The sequence below is a fragment of the Protopterus annectens genome, chromosome 16.part0 (genome assembly GCF_019279795.1).
Source record: "Protopterus annectens isolate FY-2018-M chromosome 16.part0, PAN1.0, whole genome shotgun sequence".
Classification (NCBI taxonomy): domain Eukaryota; kingdom Metazoa; phylum Chordata; order Ceratodontiformes; family Protopteridae; genus Protopterus; species Protopterus annectens.
Genome location: NC_056750.1, coordinates 172,832,888 through 172,851,992, shown reverse-complemented (window position 1 = coordinate 172,851,992; position 19,105 = coordinate 172,832,888). Strand labels below are relative to the sequence as shown.

The 19,105-nt window shown below is 40.4% G+C and overlaps 1 protein-coding gene across 3 annotated transcripts in view; it reads left to right on the top strand.

Moving 5' to 3' along the window:
• The window catches only part of LOC122790711 (von Willebrand factor A domain-containing protein 5A-like), a 1,391,420-nt gene that overhangs the window by 514,092 nt on the left and 858,223 nt on the right, over positions 1 to 19,105 (top strand). The gene's annotated exons all lie outside the window — the stretch shown is intronic.

Below are 19,105 nucleotides of genomic sequence, written 5' to 3'. Positions count from 1 at the left end.
GCTTACAGAAACATTGATTTTTCCCCAAAAAACATAGTTGAACTTTGCAAGTTATAAACCATATGCTACAAATCTGCTTTGATTAAGGACTTAACCTCCAGCAACAAGTATCTTCCTTTTTCTTTATAATTTCATTTCTTTGTGGAATGATAAATGATCTGTGTAGAATTTCCAGGCAAAAATCTCCAAAATAAAATTGTTTATTTTTAAGATATTGAAATAATTTGTATCTGTCATAGTTAAACATGCGCTACTGAAGTAGTTATATCTGATGCAAAATATATAGTTCTTAATTATTTTATATATTGTGGAAACTATGATCTCTGTATTTCGCAATTTGTTTCAAGATCATTTAGAAAATAAAGAATGGGTTGATATTATTTGTTAATTATGTCTGATATTAAGTCAGAAATAAGAACTATCTATTACTTTGTAATATAAACTAATTTTCCTTATACATAACATTTCTAAATGTTTCTAGTATGTTGTTTATATATGTAGAATCTGTTTAATTATTGGTATTTTTACATAAATATTTCTTTAAAAGTCACTTCATATTATTACTCCAGATTTGTATATGTCATATTTTCTCTTTATTTAACCAAATGCTTTCATGCAGTTTTTTTTTTCTCCGATTGGATGATTAATCAGAATTTAACCATAAAGCTAGTGTTTCAATAACTTAAGCTGTAGCCTATGTTTCTAAGTTAGGAAATCCTTTTCTACCATCCTTTTGAACTTTTATATGATGTCCCAAAGGTATTCTAGGTTTTTTGGGTTGCCTTAAGAACATTTTTTAATTTCTTCTTTAGAAGTAACTAAAGTTATGGAAATGTATAGTATTTGGGGTAAAATAATCATATTAATTAAAATCAGCCTAGCTTCCATGGAAAATAATTGTTCTGATATTGTCTAAAATATTTTTTTATAATGTGCTGTTGCTATTTGTTTACAATTATATGTGAGAGTAATATAAAACAAAATGTGGATAACAGCAGCCTGGATGCATGTAAATGTCTTTAATGGTGAGCACTTTATCTGCACAGTACCAGACATCATCAGACAGCCAACATATGTGTCATTTTCTCTTTATATACAATTTCCCAAATATTAATTAAATATACACACTTTACAATGTTTTAACAAACTGACAGATCCAACAAATAAGTCTTCCAAAAATGTATTTTTACAACCTTATCTTTTAAAATTCAATTAATTAATGCATTTTCATTAAGACCTGGCATATTCATAGCATCTAAAAAAAATCTGCCAAAACAGTTCCTGTACTTCCATGTTTTTCCTATCCCCGCCTATTTTATAGCACTAAATTTTTCAGTCACAAACAATGGAACTTTATAAACTCCTTACAATTCTCTGAGTGCTTAAAAGGGGCATTGTTTTCATCACACTGTCTTATTGCATAGACGTTCCTAAATTCAGTCTCTTAGTTAACGTTCTGGCTTGCCAACATTAAATGTAGGGCAGGTGTGGCATTTCATCCTAAATGGTCAATCTTTTTATTATCACATTTACATCTGCTATTAGCTTCCATCAAGTAATTTAACTCTAACTAATATAGTGTTAGTTTTACTTGACTGAACTTTATTTATTTTAACTCTTACTATATTATTGTTAAGTTTTATGTAATTGGCTAGAGACCCAATAGCTAAAGCAAATAATAAATGAGTGCCCTTACTTATTTTTATTGACTGAGAAATAAAATATATTAGTTTTAACATACAAGGATGAATTTTGATAAAGATGAAGAATAAAGGATATCGAATTACTTGGAAATATGTATATTTCTTATAAGACCAGTTTGCACAATCAAACACTTTATCTGGATCTGGGCTACTATAGTTTGATAGATATTGTTAGTGTGAACAGCTAAAGTAATTATTCCTTTAATGTTATTCTGTGTTTACTTATTTAATATAAAGCTGCTTTGGTCTTCCTCTATTAATTTTAACTTCACTAAAATATGTATTAGTTCTTAAAAATTGTTCAATACTAACATCTACATTGTTGGGAATAACTGTAAAAAGAGAGATCACATCTAATGTAACTAACAAAACATCATCTCTAGTTGAACATACTTTAATAAAAGAAAATAAATCAGTTCAAAATGTTTTGTATCTCTTAAAACATATATATATATATATATATATATATATATATATATATATATATATATATATATATATATATGGCTCTACCTTGCATAGTCGACAGTGCAGAACACCGACAACGCAGTCATCAACACCACATAATCGACAGTGCATAAACACGACACCTCACATGCCCGATAATGAAATAACCGACTGTTCACAAACACGAAACCTCATACGCTGCACACAGCACAATAACAACAATCAACAAACAAAACACATCCCCTGTCCAAAAACCACACACATAACACAAGCACAACAAAATCCTTACAAACCCACACTAAACCTCACATACACAACTATCTACAACCCTAACCCAAACGCTAACCCTAAGGTCCGTCACTATCGCACACTCACCTAACCCGCGCCCTAACCCTAACTCACTTAACCCGCCCCTAACCCAAAGACTTTCACTACCGCACACTTACCTAACCCGCGCCCTAACCCTATCTCACTTAACCCTTTACCCTAACTCACTTAACCCACCCCTATCCCCACAGACCGTCAATATCCACACTTGCCTTACTCGCACCCTAACGTCCGTCACTACCGCATACTTACACAGCCTTTTCTCATGTCGGTATCCTCGGCGTCTGTGTTTTCATCCGTCGGTCTTCTGCATTTTCGATCTTCTAGCGATCGCGATTGCGTTGTCGATGTTCTGCACTGTCGACTATGTAAGGTAGAACCATATATATATATATATATATATATATATATATATATATATATATATATATATACAAATTCCAAATTCAGTACAGGTTTGTGTCTTTTCTATGTATTTGGATATCGGCTCAGTACACCAATTCTGTCCTGCTACAATTGGGTGGAAGGGGGGTAGATAGGGTTCTTATGCAGTTTTGGAAGACCTCGAATAACTGGAATTAAAGGATTTAGAACAATCATGTACCATCAAATCAATACGTTTCTTGTATACTTTTTAAATAAAAATCATTACTTGACAACATGTCCCTCATATCAGTATTATAACGTTCATAGTCGAAAAGAACAATCAGAACCCCCTTGTCTGCAGGTCTTGTAACAATGCTGCTATTATTTTGTAAGTTCCTTAAAGCCATATATTCATTTTTACTCGTATTAAAACTTTTATTATATTTACATTTTGATGAATTAATCTTATAAAAATCTTCTTCCTAGTGACGGTAAAATTAATTTGGTTTGTACACTTTTAAGTTATGTCCTGGAAAATAATGCATTTATTTTTTGAGATACTTTTTATTGGCAGAAGCATGGCATAGCTGTGGGCACACCATGTGCCAATAGCCACGCCAATGCTGTTATGGCCATTTAGGAACAAAAGTTGGCATTAGAAGGTCCATGTAGTGAGTTTATACTTTTCTATCTTAGGTTTGTGTATGACGTTTTCCTGTTACGGAAGGGAGCCATGGAACAATTCCATGAGTTCAGGGATTATATCAATGAAACTACTTCTTACCTATGTTTCTCTTCGGAAGTATCTGAAGAGAACATTAATTACTTAGACGTTATAGTTGTGTTAGATAAAGAAGGCAGTATTTCCATACAGCTATATAGGAAACCATGCCATTGTAATCATCTTTTATTCAGGAAGAGTATGCATCCACAGTATGTGTTCAAGAATGTAGTTAAAAGTCAAATTTTTAGAACATTAAGATTATGCCTTAATGACCGAGCTTACATAAATCAAACCGATAAATTAACTAAAGCATTTATTGGTAGGAGTTACCATGAAAATGAAGTTAGTGAAAATATTAAAGTAGTTAACAGTTTAAGGATGAGTAAGGCTAGACCTTATTTTTCAGAAAAGGATGTAGGTGAAGTTATTAATAAAAGGTAGTAAGAGAAAGGAAGTTAAAGATTCCTATGGGATTTTTTTTTTCAAATGATGCTACATTATATAAGGAAAACATTAAAAACACTGGAATATTTTAACAACTGACAAATTAAGAAATTAGTAGACTCTGAACCAGGCTTCATGTATAAGAATATGAAGTCTTTAAAAAGACGGTTGTGCTACCCCAGAAATAGGATGAGCGGTTATAATGTTAAAGGAACTTTACCATGTGGTCATTGCCCAGTTTGTAAATATATAGATAATAGTAATACTTTTGTATATCCTGATCAAGGTAGAATCTATACATTTAATATATATGCTACATGTGATTCTGCCCACATTGTTTATTTGGCATGTTGCAAAGTGTCTATGTGGGAAAGACCAGAACCTTAAAGGATAGAATAAAGAAACACTATTGCCATATTATTAAAAGAAATAATGTTAGTGCACTCTTCAAACATGTCCAGGATACCTATAGTACATGTGTATTTGTTTATGGCTATAGGCCGGATTTTTAAAAATATTAGAGGTGGTGATATTAGAAACCTGACTGAACAACTTGAAGTGGATTATCAGGCTCAGGGTTAACCATGGACATGGTCTGAATGATAGGGTCCCTATTAGACCAAAGTTAAAAGCAAGACCTTTATGCTAATGAAAATTTTGTTTTGTGTATTAACCGTATTTTTATGTTTTATTAATGTTTTTTATGTATATTCATGACTACTATATATTTGTTTTATATATATATATATATATATATATATATATATATATATATATAGGTATGTACACACAAATATTGTATGTGGGCTTGTGCATGTGTTTAATTGTGTTAAGTAGGATTTTAATATATGTAGATTGTTTTTTATATATTGGAAGAGTACTAAGATTTTTTGAAAGTAGAGGTTGCATTCAGGACTTGGGTAGGGGTATATTTGTGTTTATACCTTTTTAAAAAATGATTTAAATAGGTCATGTGATTCATTTATTCGAGAGGTGAAGTATTTAATGAGTTTTATTCATTGTGTGAATCACATCTGAAGAAGCAGTTTAACTGCTAAAGGGCTTATGTACTAATAAAAATTACATTCCTTGTAGAACGGGGGTACTCTGCTATTCTTGGGTTCATTTGTTTGGTTTGTGTTCTATACAATACTTATATCTGTGGACCTGTGTTCTGGCAAAGGATTGTGGTGGTTGTTTTTTACATAATTTGTATACTAAATATATGAGAGTCATGAGTGGAAAACAAAGAATTTGATTCAGAAAAGTTATTAACTTGTATAAGAGAGTAAGCCAGCAATGATGAAATTCAAAACAGTATAAAAAAACTTCTCTGTGTGGAAGATTTTCAGTCCATATATCGCAAGTTAATCACTGTATATTAATCAGATCAGGCAATAGTAGTAGTAGAAGTAGCGAACTTAAATTTGTCTTAAGTCAAAAAAATAATAAAAAGTATATAATTTGAAATATTGTACAGAATTACTAAGTATTCAAAAGTAATCCAAGCATGGCAGGCAGCCTGTTTCCAGTTGAAAATCCTTTAAGTACACAGATTGCGACTTAAGACGAGTTGAAGTTCGCTACGTCTACTACTATTGAATGATCTGATTAATATACAGTGATTAACTAGAGATGTATGGACTGAAAATGTTCCACACAGAGAAGTTTGTTGCACTGTTTTGTTTTTGGACCCACTGTACTTGTTTAGTGGGTTGTTTGAGACTTTGGGGATACCACGGAGATTACTTGTTTTTTTTAATGATGAAATTCCAGGTTTGTTAATTGCACTAGTACCATTTTCTTTAAGTGTACAGTTAAAACACCATGCTGTTAGACTATCCTACATATTCGGTCTCAAAAATTCCAGATACATCTAGAAAATTTAGCTGCAGTTCACAGAACCCAGTACATATTTGTTACGATTATTTGTTTTAATATTCATTAGTGACATATCATACTTCTGTCATCACTGTATGATTCCGTAATCTCAGAAAATATAATATAACTTTTCCATAAGATTGTTGTATTGTTTCTCTTTTCTTTAGTTATAATAGTACTATATATTCCTTTGTATTTAATCTGTTAATATAATCTCGTAATAGACGAGTGTCTTACAAAATATATTTTTGTTTTATGCATTTCTAAACTTTTAAACAAACTGCCAGTGTTATTGCCGCTATTGAGGCCATTCACATTTAAAGAAACGTACTTTAAAGAAGGCATGTTATATTAGTCATGTGCATACTGCTACTCCTAATGGCTATTCTGTGATCTCCGTAGCAACCCAGACCCTTAGAATAGTGGCTGAATGAAAACAGAATAAATAACTTTTGCCTGAAAGCTCATTTTATTTGACGTCTACACAAAAAGCAAAGAGTTAACAATATTAAAAATAACTAAACTACACGTTGTCCATTTTCCTTGAATGACACTTTAAGTTCCTAATTTGCATAGAAATCCTATTCAGACTGTCTTTCTAATTATCTTTTACTCTCTTACAGCCACATATGCTAGTTGGCCTTACTGCGGTATTGTCAAGTAAATTCTTTCTGTAGACTATTTAGAAGTATATTATAAGTTATGTATATTATAAAAAAAATCCAAATTACAATAGTCAGAGATAAAAAATTTGTTTTATGCTTATCATGTATTAGTTTGTTTCCATTTACACTTGTGTTTAATCTTTAGGATACTAATTAGTTGCCAAGTTATGCAGTCAAGGAGACTATTGAGGAGACGATCCCAGTTTCCCAAATGCCTCCGAACACTATCTAGTCAGTCAACCTGCAGAGAATCACACATATGACAGATGAAGGCCAAGGGATCCATTTTCCAGGCCACATCAATTGTCACATCTCCAATTCTCCCCACCTCGTAGATTTTGAACTTTTTCAAGAATGTTCAGGTTCCACAAACAAAGTCATATGCCACCTGCTGTGGCATCTGGACCAATCACCAACCCCTGTTTATGTGATGCTAAAGATACTTGTATAATAATCCTTCTGTAATCCTATCTGAATTCTCAAACCACATATATTCCTCCTTCAATTGTGTACAAAAATTATTGTTCAGAAAAAATGTTTGTTTCATCTCCCCAAAATCTTGCAGTAGTTTGCAGAGATTTAAACATACATTTAATTTCTACGTTTATAGGTAGTTGACAGGCATGCAGTTAAGGAGACCATTCAGGGAATGATCCTAGCATCCCCAAAATCCCAACAGAGTACAATCAAGTAACCTGCCCAGTGTTTTACAGTAAGCAGATGATGGCTGTGGGAATCGAACACTGGGCCACAGAAAAACAGCTTGCGAAATATCAAACTCTCCTCAACTCTCATGTTACTGTTTTTCGTAATACTGTTAAGCCCCACAAGCAAAGTTGCATATCATTTTCTCTGACATATAAATAATGTGAAGTTTGAGGTACTCGCACAACAGTCTTTTAATAACCCTATGTGAATCCTCAAAGCACAACCATTCCCATCCTAACTAATATGTGTCAGCAATGTTGTACAGCAAAAAAATCTGTTTTGACTTCATCTCCCCACATAGTTGCTTATATCCATTTAAACATATGTTCAGTGTATAGGCTCAGAGTTAGTCACCAGCCATGCAGTCAGAGACCAACTAAGAGACCATCTCAGCCTCCCAAAAAACCTAAGGCGTTGTCTGATCAAATAACCTTTGCAGAGTTACAGAGCAGGTAGATTAAGGCTGTGCGACTCAAAGCCTGGACTACAAGAAACAATGTATCATTGGTTTAATCAGTCCACTGACTTAACCCCTTCTGTTTACTTCAATACATTTTATCAAAATGCAGAGCCTAAGCAAAATTAAGTGTGCTGCCTTTGTAAAAATGTTGACAATATTTTAAATTGGCCTAAATGTCTGCTAATGGTCACATTTCACACATCCCAGGTTGCAAGCTAAAACAAACAAAAGGCTATGTATCAAAATGCAAATAATTATTTTCTGTCTGTCACAAAATATCCTGACTGCTCCCTATTGAAATGTCTGCACTAAAAATGCTGAGTGCCGACATGCCAAAAAAAGACTAAAAACTCAGCAAAAGAGCAAATCTTGAGGATCACTTTTAGGTTCATAGGTGTGTACTAAGCTAACAGCCCTGGAGCCTATATAAGCCCTAGCCCAAGAAGATTCCCTGGCATCATACCGCCCAAAGTTAGTTCCCAGTGCCCCTGTCAGGCAAGGCCACTGAAGTGATGCCCAGGGTGAACTTCCTATTGCCCATCCGCTTGTCAAGATTTCTCTTAAAGAGGGCTAGTGAAGTGCTCTGCTTGACGTGAGTGGGAAGTTTGTTGCAGAGTATGGGAAGTCTCTGGGTTAGGAACCTGTCCCTCCAGCATGTTCTGTTTATTGTGGTAATGAGGTTAAGGTCCCTGGAGCGTGTGGCACGGAGGGATTGGGATTTCTTTAGGTGTAGCATATCTAGCAGCTGTTCATCAGACATGGCTTTGTAGGTCAAGCAGAGATCGCCTCTAAGTAGGTGATAAAAGACAAGAGTATAGCTGGAGTTTTTTTGAGTCTGTCCGTATAGGGCATGTGTCTAAGTCCTAAGATCCTCTTAGTGAGGTATGTTTGTGGCCTTTCCAGTTGTTGTAGGTGTCTAGTGAGGTACATACCAAATGGGGTGTTGTATTCTATAATAGGTCTAATGAGGTACGAGTAGAGGGGGATTATGACCTCTTTCTTACTCTACAAAAGGGTCTTACAGAAAAAAGATGCTTGGTGCCAGAGCCATGGGCCCAAGCTCAATGCCAAGAAATGTATAGTTATCCCCTTTGGGAAAAAACATGTACCTGTGAATTATCACATAGGTGGCGGTACACTAAACACCGAAAGTGTGATAAGAGACTTAGGGACACAGCTGGACAGTGGTCTCACCTTCAATAACCACATCGCCACAACAGTCAGGAAATCCTTCTATGTGGCACACCTCATCACTAAGGACTTTTCATCCAGAAAAAAGGAGGTCATTGTCCCACTGTACTCATCCCTCATTAGACCCTTTATAGAATACAACGTCACATTTGATATGTACCTCTCAAGACATCTGCAACAACTGGAAAGGCAGCAGAAATACCTCACTAAAAGAATCACAGGCCTAAAGCAGATGCCCTATGCTGACTACCTTAAAAAACTCCAGCTATACTCTGTCGCATATCGTCTACTCTGAGGCGATATTTGCTTAACATATAAGGCCATGTCAAACCCAGAGCTGTTAGACACGCTAAACATAAAGAAATCCCAAACCCTCAGAGCCACATGCTCCAGGGATCTAAATCTTGTCATCACAATAAACAAAACATGCTAGAGGGATAGGTTCCTGACCCAGAGACTCCCCAGACTCTGGAATAGACTGCCCATACATTTCAAGCAGAGCGCCTCTTTGGCTTTCTTCAAAAGAAACCTTGATGATTGGATGGGAGAAAGGAAATTCACCCCGGGGATCATGTCAGTCGCCCTGCTAGACAGGGGTCCAGGGAAGTAAATAGTGTGGGAAGAAATAGCCAGGGAATTGTTATGGCTAGGCTTGTATAGGCCCTAGGACCGATAGCCTAGTACCAACCTATGAATCTATGGATGAGAAACCTTTTGTAATGAGATGTGCCACATAGAAAAAATGACTACAGTGTCAATGTGGTTATCAAAGGAGAGGTTGCTGTCAATCTGTGTCCCCGGGTCTCTTATCACACCTTCAGTGTTTAGTGGGCTACCATCTATGTGGTAGTTCATGGGCACCAAAGTTTTCCCAAAGGGAATAACAATGCACTTTTTGGTATTGAGCTTAAGGCCATGGTTCTGGCACCAGTCTTTGGTGTCAGTGAGGCCTTTTTGTAGAATGTCTACATTAGTTAACCATCTGTTTTGCAGGGGGCAAGCCTCTGCACCCCCCTGATGTGGGAGGCAAGCCTTCCATACCCCCTGAACTTATGCGTACCATCTCCAAGATCACCATACCTGTGAGAAAAGTGAATATTTTGAGAAATGGAATCCCAGACTTGGTATATGAAAGTCCATTTTTCGAGAATCCAGTCTTCATAGTTTTGGGACTCGCTCTAGTGGGTTCCAACATTTCAAATAGTTACTGACAACGATTTATATAGTATGGTCTTTGTAAAATCCAGTTAAAATACAAAATTTAATATTGGGAAAGTGAGAGACAAAAAAAGAGAATAATTTTGTGAAGACATACTGCTACATTTTATTTTATTTATTTATTTTATTTATCATTTGTTGACCGGGAAAGTCCGACTAGGTTCCACAGAGCCTGTTTTCAGCGGAGGCCCGGGGAGAAATGCTCCAGATGCATGTCTTTGGAACATATGAATCAGCATTCAAAAACAAATCATGCTGTATCAATTTTCATACCTTTCTGCCACCATACACTGTACTCCTTTTGTTCTTCCAATGAAGAACTTGTCTCCACAAGTAAATAAGTAACTCCAGACATGTTTTATGGCATTAGATTGTCATTCAGTTGAATAAAAGAGTATATAAAGCAGGTAAACTCACTATATTATTTCTAAGTTTTGTTATACACCATATAGGAAGCTGTACCACAGAAGTCACTCCTACTGTGCATTGAGAAGTCCGACATTATTTCTGCTATTTATTTTTTTATCTCAGCATTTTAAAACATTTAAACAAATCTTTATTTCTTGAACGAGTGTGAGAGCTCTAGCTGTCTGAGAAAAATATTTGTATTAACAGGAAAATGCCAAACTTATGAAACTGCGTATTACTGAGATGATATGTTTATTAAATATTGAAATTGCTTAAAGCAACAGTATGCTGGCAGTAATGCTGCATTTGAAAGTAAAAACTACTGTGAAACAAAATGCTAAGTAAATATGTATTGCACATTAAATAACATAACCTGTCGAATAAACTTTATGTATGTAAATAAAATATGTTAAAACTAGGAGGAAGATTTACCTAGGACAAATTTTACCAAACAAAATGTGGTAAATAGATTCACTGACCTAAAGAATAAAAGACACAGGGCCAGATTCAGGAAGGCTTACACGGAGTTCAAGAGTAGTGTAAGCCTCCTTGTAAGCCTCCCGATTCAGGAACAGCCCAAATCTCCGTGTAAGAGACAGCCAACACGTCTCTTACACGGACTGGGCGTGGAAATGCTCAATACCTCATTTGCAGCTTAAAGATATGCAAATTAGGTATTTGAGCGATCCACGGTCAAACCAGTCCGTGTAACGGACGTGTTAGCTGCAGAAATGTACTCAGCTGACAACTGAGTACATTTCTGCAAAATTAAAAACGGAGCTATGTCAGCTCCAAATAAAGGGTGCATATGTTTCATTAAGCATGCCAATGGCCAAATATGTGGCCATTGGCATGAAAAAGTGTTGCAAAAATAAGTTATATAACTTTTTTTTTTTCACGGGATTTCTGGGTTTAACTGCAGTGCACACCCGCGCAAACGGGGTGCGCTACCTAAAACTGAAAACCGAAGCTTATAAGCCCACAATTGTGGGATTTATGTATTACATGGAATGTCAATGGAGGGACTTGCAGACCAAAAACAATATGGCCTCCGTTTAGTGGTTGTCAAGGGGGGGAAGCTCCGTGTAAGACATGTAACTAGTCATTACTAGGCAATCCTATGTAAATGAGGGTTACAATACTGAATCACACTGCCACATAGGTAATGAGCACTTTCTGAGTAGTGTAAGAGTTAGAGAAGGGGGAGGAACAGAGTAAGAGGTAGGTGACATCACGGGGGGGAAGGATAGCAATAAATGTACCAGATTGGAGGGCAATGTAAGGTAAGAGATGACAGACAGACATCAGGGAGGGAGGTGTGTCCCAACAGAACACTAGGAAAGTCAAGAAATTGAGGGTATACGCTATCCCTACACTCAAAGTTTCTTGAAATACGTGCATGCGCGCGTGTGCGCGCGTGTAAGGCAGGTTCAACATGTGGGAGCGTGTTGCAAACCGTTTACGTTTTCTTGCGCGTGCGTGTGTAAGGCAGTGTGCGCGCGTTTTAGCATGAATCAGCCAAGCTCACACCGTGCAAGGATGTGTGCGCGCGTGTAAGTGACTGTGAGCGTGTTTAAGCTGGTGTGCACATTGCTCCCCCTCAGGAAACAGAGAGGAAACAGGAAACAACTAAAATACAGGGAAACTTCCAGAAGATACTGCTGGAGTTAATTGGTGGAAACAATTAGAAGCAGGCAATTACACAAGCAGACTAGAAGCCCAACCCAGCACTTAAAACACAACAAAGAGCAGTGCAGGCTGTTTCTCACAAGAGATACTGCCAGAAACTAAGCTATCAGAATTGAAAACTGAAAGAAGCTGAACTCAGAGCAGAAATGCTAGGGGCTGCCATAGCTATTATAATCAGGCATAGACGAATTGCTGAGGGTGGTGACAATGCAGATGCTGACAGACAACCCAGAGTGAGGAGAAGGAGAAGAGTATACAGGCCCAGGGTCACCTACCATGGGTTACATGAGCTGGAGATAGTAGAGCGCTACAGAGTGGACAGAGACCTTCTGCAGCAGATTGTTGAGCTGTGCAGGCCACATCTCACACACAGAACCAACAGAGGGGAACCTATCCCCAGTGGAAACCAAGGTATGTGTTGGCCTAAGAATACTAGCAACAGGTACCTTCCAGAGACCAACTGGTGATATGATGGGGATATCACAGGCATCAGCCTCCAGAGTACTGCACCAGTTCCTGGATGCCATGTCAGCACATGTCGGTGATCATATATATGTCCCTAATGACCGTGAGGTTGTGGCCAGCAATATGCGTCTCTTCCAGCAAATAGCGGGTTACCCTGAGGTGCTGGGTGCAATAGACTGCACGCACATACGCATCAAAGCACCAGCCGGTGAGTGGGGTAGAGCCTACATTAACCGCAAGAGATACCCCTCCATCAACTGCCAGGTCGTGTGTGATGCCCAGGGCATAATAATGAATGTGTGTGCTGGCTGCCCTGGGAGCTACCACGATTCCCATATCTGGCATCTGACGCAGCTGTACCAATCATTTGCCAATGGGGGCTTCCCACACGGTCACCTAGTGGGGGATGCAGGTTATGCACTTGAGCCGTGGCTGATGACATCCATCAGAAATGCACACACACCTGAACAGGAACGCCATAATGAGGCACACGCACAAACACGTAATGTCATAGAGCGTGTGTTTGGGCTGCTCAAGTCACAGTTCCGGTGTCTGGACACATCTGGTGGAGCCTTGCAGTACACACCAACTACATGTACCCAAATGATCATGATATGTGCTATGCTACATAATATGATCCTGCGGAAACAGCTGCAGCAGGACCAGCACAGGGCTGGGCCAAACATCCCCCCCACCATTGCCAAGGCCACCACAGGCAGGAGGTGACTCGGAGGAGGAACAACCTGACCTTGTCCCAGTAGGCAGAAGGAGGTGTGCCCAGTATGCCCTGGCCTTGGCAAAGAGGCAACGCATAGCAAATACACTTGGTCAGTAGGAACACTGGGACTGATACCCGCTCTGACTCACTCATACAGTAACAGGGATGCCTAACATGACACAACCTGCTTCCAAACATGTACAGGAAGTGTAGTATGTGCATCTGACAGAGGCGGCCCTGCAGCACCACCTGAGGCATGAATGCCATGTGTTAAGTAATGTAATATCATGTACCATATGCACACCTGAGGACCCCAACTAACATCCACCCTCAACAATCATAAACCACAAAAACACAAACCCACCTCATGGGTACCACAAGGGATAGGAACCTAGATGTTATGCTACCCAATGCCAGAAGTATAAACATCAAGATGCGTGCAGTGTAAACACACACAGTATAGAGAATGTAGATATCAGTGCTGTAATAGAAAACAGGGTCAAAGCCCACATCAGCACCCTGACACTACCAGGTCACACCTCATACAGTGATGTACATGTGCAAAAACATGGAACCAGATAAAATGAGGGTGACTAGCAATAAATGGCATGGATAACCACACACCCATGTTTGTACCACAACAAGAAGCAACATGGAATAGCCATGGTCAAAAACCAATGGCTAAAACTGACTACTACTATATAGCTTGCTGCAGACCACTGTCCTAATAGCAGGAACTGCCCCAGGCCTATGTTCATAGGTTCATACTAGGCTATCTGCCCTAGGGCATTTATAAGCCTAGCCCAGAGTTTTGTGGCTTCTGCCACCCCTTCAATTTGATGGATAATATGCCCATTATTTTGCTGTGCCTCTGTCAAGCAGTGATACTGAGGTTATCCCTGGGGTATACCTGCAATCTCCAATCCATTGGTCAAGATCTCACTTGAACAAAGCCAGTGAGGTGCTCAGCCTCACATGTACCAGGATGTTGTTCCACAGCATAGGGACTCTCTGGGTGATGAATCTGTCCCTCCAGCACATCCTATTAATATCTGTGTTGAGGTTTAAGTCTCCTGCCCTTGTAGCCCTGATGGATGTAGAGGTCTAGAGGTGAAGCATGTTCATTAATTCTGGGATGGACATAGCCTTGTATGTCAGGCACAGGTCACCTCTGAGCAGACGGTAAGCGACTGAATACAGCAGGAATTCCTTCAGTCGGGCAGAATAAGAAATATGTTTGAGACCTTTTCACCTCCTGTTGAGGAATTTGTGGGCCCATCCAATTGCCGCAGGTGTTGGGTCAGATGCATTCTGAATGGGGCATTGTATGCAATCATTGGTCTGATGAGTGATGAGTACAGGGGAACAATGACCTCCCCTGATCTAGATGTGAATCCCTGCATAATGAGGTGGCCAATGTAGAAGGTCTTCCAAACTACCCTGGCAATGTGAGTGTCAAACAAAAGGTTACTGTCAACCTGGGTGCCCAGGTCCCTGATAACCTCCTCTGTGCTTAGAGGATTGCCACCTAGATGGGAACTAGTGGTAACCTTGTTCTTCCTGAAGGGTATGGCTATGCATTGTTTAGTGTTTAATGTAAGGCCATGGCTCTGGCACCAGTTATCCGTGTCTGAGACCCTTCTGAAGGATGTCTGTGTCAGATGGGTTTCCAACTATGCTTCCCAGTTTGCAGTCATCTTCAAACTTTGTCAGCCATAATCCTCCTGTGTTTGCTCGTACTTCTGAAAAGTAGATGCTGAACAAATGTGGGCCCAGGACTGAGCCCTGTGGGACACCACTTGTGACAGCTCTGGAGTGTGACCTGGCACCAGCAACTTTGACCCTGTGTGTGCTGTCACTTAGCCAGTTTGCAACCCATGCTGTGATGTATGGGTTCACAATTAAGCTGGTGATGTTTTCAATGATACCTGAGTGGGGTATTGTGTGAAAGCCTTTGCCAGGTCAAGGTAGGCTGTGTGGACTGCCTTGCCCACGTCAATGGCCTGGGTGACTGTCTTGAAAAAGTCAACCAAGTTTAAAAGGCATGATCTGCCCTTGACAAAGCCAAAGTGGATTGGATCCAATGTCTGCAGGTCCCCTATGTCTTCATTTATAATTCCCATTATGATCCTCTCCATAGCTTAGCAGAACAGGCTTGTCAAGCTGATGGGATGGTAGTTTCCAGGTTGGTGGAGGCACCTCCTTTGTGAAGTGGGTCCACCATTGCCGTATGCCACTCCTTGGGCACATATCCTGAGGTGAGGCTAAGATTAAACAGCTGCCCTAACTGTGGGTGTAATTACTCATTGAGTTCATGGAGCACACAACTGGGGACACCATCTGGTCCCATGGATAAAGTGTTTTCCGCCTTGGATAGAGCAGTTCCCACCCCAGCATTGGAGATGTTTGGGAGCTACAATCCTCTGGTGTAGATACTCCCCCAGTTGGGGGGGGGGGGGAGAAATCTGCACTGAACCTGTCAGCCAGTATGTTGGCAATGTCTGTAGGTGCAGTGATATCTACATCATTCCGAACTAATTCTGAGCATATCTGGGAGTTCCCTCCCAGGTTTCAAACATAGGTAAAAGGCCTCATGATTGTCCCTTGAGTCCTGAGTGGATTTACTCATAAAACTTGCCTCGGATGATTGTATGGGGAACCCAGTGTCTTACTCACAATGAGCAGGGGTGTCTTCCCTCCCACGGATTACGCTCTATCTCGTAGTAGCTCCTTCCTTGTGTTGTAGAGCTTGTTTATGGCTAGGGTCCACCAGACTGGATGCTTGCCTGTGGTACAAAGAGTCTTTGTTTTGTCTGGGATTGCCTGATCCATGCAGTCCTGGAGGTGCTGGTAGAAGGCATTTGTAAGTGATACAGCGGCTTGGGTAATGGTGTCCGCTGGCTTGGGGGCCTTGAAAGAGACCACACCAGTCCTTAGAAATGTGAAGTCGGCATTTGAGAAGGTCTTCACTGAAACAATCTGGGGTGTGGGTGGGATGTGGACTCCCACTGAGAGTAGTCCATGATCTGATCTCACCAGTGATGGGTATACTTCTGGTGTGGAACAGTGTGACCCCATGTTCGTGATGATGAGTTCTAGTATGTTGTCTCCACTTGTGGGGATGGTGACCAGTTGTTCCATGGCATTTGAGTGTATGAACTCTTGGAACCTTTGTGTTACAGTGTTGTGGCTTGATTAGTGATCCCAGTCTATATGTGGATAGTTGGAATCACCCAGTAGGATGGTGTTTGGAGATGCATTTATCCCCTTCAGTGTTTGCAGGATAGCTGTGTGAGGTACCCGAGTTTGAGAGGGTGGCATGTAACATGCTACAAACTGCAGAGCAGTCTTGCTACGGTCACTGGCACCTGGATGGTCTCCGATGCATCGTGTGTTGCCACCAACCATGAGGTGAGGGTGTCCTTGATGAATATGGACACCCACCATCCTTCTTGGTGTTGTCCGGATTCTAGTGCCGGAACGCATGATATGAGGTAACACCCGATAGTGCCGGGGTGCTGTCAGAAGCTGTGAACCAGGTTTCAGGCACAGCACAGACATCAATGTGCTACAGACTGAGAAGGACATACAGTGTGTGCAGCTTGAGGTTGAGACCTCTGGCATTGAGCAGCATTACCCTTAGTGTCTTTCCTTTACTGTGTTCTAGGGTGGTAGGTGTAGAATCTGAATCTTGCATAAAAAAGGCACAATGGGGGTGGCAAGAGCATCATCCGGAAGCCCAGGGGTGACGGGTGCAAGCCGTCCCTTGCAAATCACCGTGGCCTGTCCAGCATGTCATCCCAGGCAGACAGACATTGGACCCCCTTTGAATGACACCATAGTTTAAGCAAAATATTACAGCTGATCATCTTGTCTCTGTTTATGTGGCATCATACTTGGTGAAGGTAGGATACTGCTGAAGGTCAGGGTCACCACCTGCCTGGCCTACATAATCAGAGGGATCCTCTGTCTCTTTCCATGTAGTCCAGGGAGGTACATCTCAGGTCGTTCACACCAGCATGGATAATGACTGGGTCAGACTTGTACTTGCAGTTGAGTGACCTGAGTGCTTGCATTATGTGGTGGATTCCAGTGCCCGATAGGCAGCTTACTGTGACCTCCTCCGTACCTGATCTGGTGAGTGGGACGTCAGTGTGTCTGACTATGGAGTCACCTATGACAAGTGTGTCTGGCATTGTGTTTGGCCTTAAGGGCTGTGACTGTTTGGCACACCAACTCTGTGGTCAATGTGTTGCATGTGCTGTGCCCTGTGGAGGCAGTTGTGTGAGTGTCTGCTGTGGTGGCCACTGCCGTTTTGGTAGAATTCTGATCAGAGCCTCCGAGTATGTCTCTGTGTGTCTATGTGTATGATCTTAAGTTGTGATAGTGCCATGTGAGACTGGATTTGTGATGTGTGTGGTTACCTTCACCTTCTCTCTGGTCTTGCTAGTCCTATGTTGAGAGAGCTCAGCCTCCACTTTGGCTATATAGTTGCATCTCTCACATGTATGTGTGTTTTATGGGAGAAGGAGAGGGTTGTCAGTGTACATGAGGCAAGTGTAACATTGCCTCAATATTCCCAGGTTCACCAGCTGAGCAGGAGAGGACACTAGCAACTGATCCCTAGGCATGCTAGAAGGAATAGACAAAACAATGTTGGAATACAGGGAGATATCAAGCCCCCCAAACCACATCATAGTGTTTGATTGACAATACCTAAACATACACCGGTGTTTCATAGTGTCATAGTCTACTACTAGGCTATCTGCCCTAGTGCATGTATAAGCCTAGCCATAGTGATGTGGATATTGCCACCTTATAGTGGTAATAAGTGTACAGAATAGATTCTGAATATTGTGCCTCTGACTTAGTAGTGACACATTATGACCCCCTTACGTAATTGAATAACATGACTGTGCCTTTGTCTAGTCTGTGCCTCCGTCTCATATGCAGTTGTCCAGATGTCTCCTGAAGAGAGTCAGTGAGGGACTCTGTCAAACATGAACTGGGATACTCTGCTAGAGTGTGAGATGCCTCTGAGTTATGACTCTGTCCCTCCAGCATGTCCTATACATGTATGTGCTGAGGTTCAAATCCTCAGCTCTCATGGCTCTGGTGGATTTGGATTGCTTGCAGTGGAGCATGTCCACCAAATCCTGATTGGACATGGTCTTGTATGTCAGGCATAGGTCACCTGTAAGTATGCGGTATGACACTGAACAAAGCTGGATTTCCTCTATTCTGGAAGCATATGACATGTGTTGAAGAACCCTGATCTTCATGGTAGGTACTTTTGGGGTGTCTCCAGCTGTTGCAATTGCTGGGCGAGGTACATAGCATATGGGGCTTTGTATTCAATCATGGGCCTGATAAGGGAGAAGGATAGTGGAACAATGACCTCCTATGATCTTGATGGAAAACCCTCCATGATAAGGTGGGCAAGATAGAAAGTCTTCCTAACCACCTTGGCAACAGGGGTGTCAAAAGAGATGTCACTATCTACATGTGTCCCCAGGTGTCTGATTTGTTGTCTGTGCTCAGTGGGTTGCTGTCTATGTATTGATCTGTGGGTACTTCGTTCCCCCCAAAGGGGATGAATACACATCAGTTGCATTCAGTTTCAGGCCATGTGTCTGGCACCAGCTATCCGCCTTTGTGACGGCATTCTGTAGTATGTGTGTGCTGGCTGAT